Source organism: Pteropus medius, unplaced genomic scaffold, assembly GCF_902729225.1.
Source record: "Pteropus medius unplaced genomic scaffold, Ma_sr-lr_union100, whole genome shotgun sequence".
Taxonomy (NCBI): domain Eukaryota; kingdom Metazoa; phylum Chordata; class Mammalia; order Chiroptera; family Pteropodidae; genus Pteropus; species Pteropus medius.
The window spans coordinates 4433999-4436837 of record NW_024344436.1 but is presented as its reverse complement, the minus strand read 5'-3'; the positions used below and the strand labels follow the sequence as shown (position 1 = coordinate 4436837).

At 36.1% G+C, this 2839-nt stretch overlaps 1 pseudogene; it reads left to right on the top strand.

Annotated features, from left to right (window-relative positions):
* Positions 1–2191: 2191 nt before the first annotated feature.
* Positions 2192–2310, top strand: LOC120610574 (uncharacterized; annotated as a pseudogene).
* The last annotated feature ends 529 nt before the right edge of the window (positions 2311–2839 follow it).

Below are 2839 nucleotides of genomic sequence, written 5' to 3'. Positions count from 1 at the left end.
TGTACGAAAGTTCAGATACGCTTAGTAGGGTGTACATAAATCCGAGTAGCTAAAAGCATAGACCAGTTATTAAGCTATTGTTCCTCAGACACAAGCCCATCTTCTAGTTGGCTTTTAACACTGAGATTGGGCTCCGCACACCACATTTCTCCTTTGCCAGCTGAATCTTTTTAGGGATCTGACAAAAAGGGAGAGACTTCAAGGCTGGAGCAGGAGGATGGCACATGCTCCTTTATGTTTAACTTCCCATTGGCTTCCTATGCCTGCTGATGCAACTCTACATTGCTTCTTCCTCATTCCAGAGCAGTTCAGTCCAGAAGCAGTTGAATCCAGCTTTCCAACACTCATAGCCAGCCTCCTCATGTGTTCAGTCCAGGAGCAGTTGAATTCAGCTTTCCAACACTCACAGCCAGCCTTCTCATGTTCCCTCAGAGACACAAGCCCCAGCCACGCAGTGCTCCTCCTCAGAGGTCTGAGTTTCAGCTCTCTGAGGCCTGTTCACTAAGTTTCTAAGTTTGAGTAAGTCCAACTTCTTCTCTTTATTCCTCCAAGCCTAGAAGTGGTAGCTATGTCCTACAATTTTCTATCTCCATAATAGCTGGGTTTTCTCTTTTAGCTTTTTCATTTACCATGTTAACAAATTTTTATGCCTGATTAACAATTCTTTATATTAAATTCTATTAATATAAGTATAGTGGTTTCTGTCTCCTGATTAGATGGTAACTAATTCAGATAGAAATCAAAATACCAGATTTTTTTTTTTACCTAGAAGGATAGATTGGAGACTTCTGGGTTAAGATAAAAGACTGAACACATGCATCTAATTCTGTATTTTCTAAAAACTGTATTAAAACAAGAAAAAATGAATTTTTAAAATTAAAACATGGTTAGTGCAAGAGAAAATGAGACAAAATAAACAAATTTTGGAAGCTGTTAACCAGATTTAGTAGAATGCGGAGAGCCAAATCCCAAAGTGAAAAAAGCTGAGAACCAACACACTTTGTGCCACAAAAGGCACAAAAGGCACGGGAATAAGCAGTGTCACCTAGCCTTGGAACTAGAAGTAAACGGAGAAAGCTAAATTAAAAACAACAACAACAACAAAAACAAACAAACAAACAAATAAAACTGTGTGAAAGCTGCTTGAGAAGCAATGAGATCCTTAGATTTATTTTCCACTTCTTGCCACTGGGAACCTGTCCCACATTCCATTCTAGCAGAACTCTGGAGGTTTACAATCTAGAGCAAATAGAATAGCCTTTAGATTGGGAGGTAGCAGACCCATTTGAGGACAGAAGCACCAGGCTCAAATAAGATTATGAATGGCCATGTGCATATTGAATCATGAGTCCAGAGACTTCCAGCCCTCCTTCCCAGTCATCCCCCAAGCACATGTAGAAAGATTCTAACCTTCGAAATGAGTTATTAGAAGGGCCTTCTCTGAAGAGTCTGACCTACATAACTGACATTGAGGGTTCTCAATAAATAGCCCATCAAATCACTTTGAAATTCAAAGTTAGCAAGACTATCCATATGCCAGAGAGCATGAACCAGTTTACTGGTTCCTCATTCTTGAATAAAATCACTCTTGATCAGCCAAGGATTATGAGACACAGACATTTGGGCAATGTCTCTAATGTAGAAAACAGAGTTTTAAATATTTTATTTGTTAACTTAGTGAAACTGACTATGTGATGGGAAGAAGTCTTTTTTTAAAAATAATAAAATAAAAGGATCATTGATATCCACAGAGAGGAGAGATATTATATTGAATTTTTAAAAAGGAGAAACATTCAGAAAATGAAAAAAAAAGAGCTCTTAGAAATATCAGACTTGGTAGCAGAATTTTAAAACTCAATGGAGTTTGGCAGTTTCTCAAAAAGTTAAACATAGAATTGCCATATGACCCACCAATTCCACTGCTAGGTGTATAACCAGAAGATAATTGAAAACACATGTTTACATGAAAACTTGTACATGAATGTTCATAGCAGCATTATTCATAATAACCCAAATGTAGAAACATCTCAAATGTCTGTCAACTGATTAAGAAACATCCCAAATGTTCATCAACTGATTACTAGATAAACAAAATGTGGTATAGCCATACAATAGAATATTATCCTGCCATAAAAAAGAATGAAGTATTGTGACATACTAGAACACAGATGAACCTTAAAAATAATATACTGTCTATGGCCATGCTACCCTGAACAAGCCCGATCCCGTCTGATCTCGGAAGCTAAGCAGGGTTGGGCCTGGTTAGTACTTGGATGGGAGAACACCTAGGAAGACTAAGTGCTGTAGGTGTTAAAAAATAATAATAATAAATTAAATTAAAAATAAGGGATTGTAAGCTGACAAGGTCCTTGCAATCTGTGAGGTCAACCAAGGGTTGCCTCACCTAAAAATAATAATAATAATAATAATAATAATAATAATAATAGTATGCTGAGTGAAAGAAATGAGACTCAAAAGGCCACATACTACATAGGATTGTATTTATATAAAATGTTTAGAATAAGTAAATCCATAGAGACAGAAAATAGATTAGTGATTTTCAGGGGATGAGAGTAGGAGGGAATTGAGATTAACTGCTAATAGGAACAGAGTTTCTTTTGTAGTTGTTAGAAATGTTCTAGAATTTGATAGTGGTGATGGTTGCACAACATAGTGAATATACTAAAAATCACTGAAACATACACTTTGAAACGGTGAATTGCATGTTACATAAAGCATATCTAAATTTTAAAATGTTATTAAAATAGAACTCAGTAGAAGGACTGAAGGAAAAAGTTGAGGAAATGTTCCAAAAAGAAGAGTTAAAAATACAAAGATG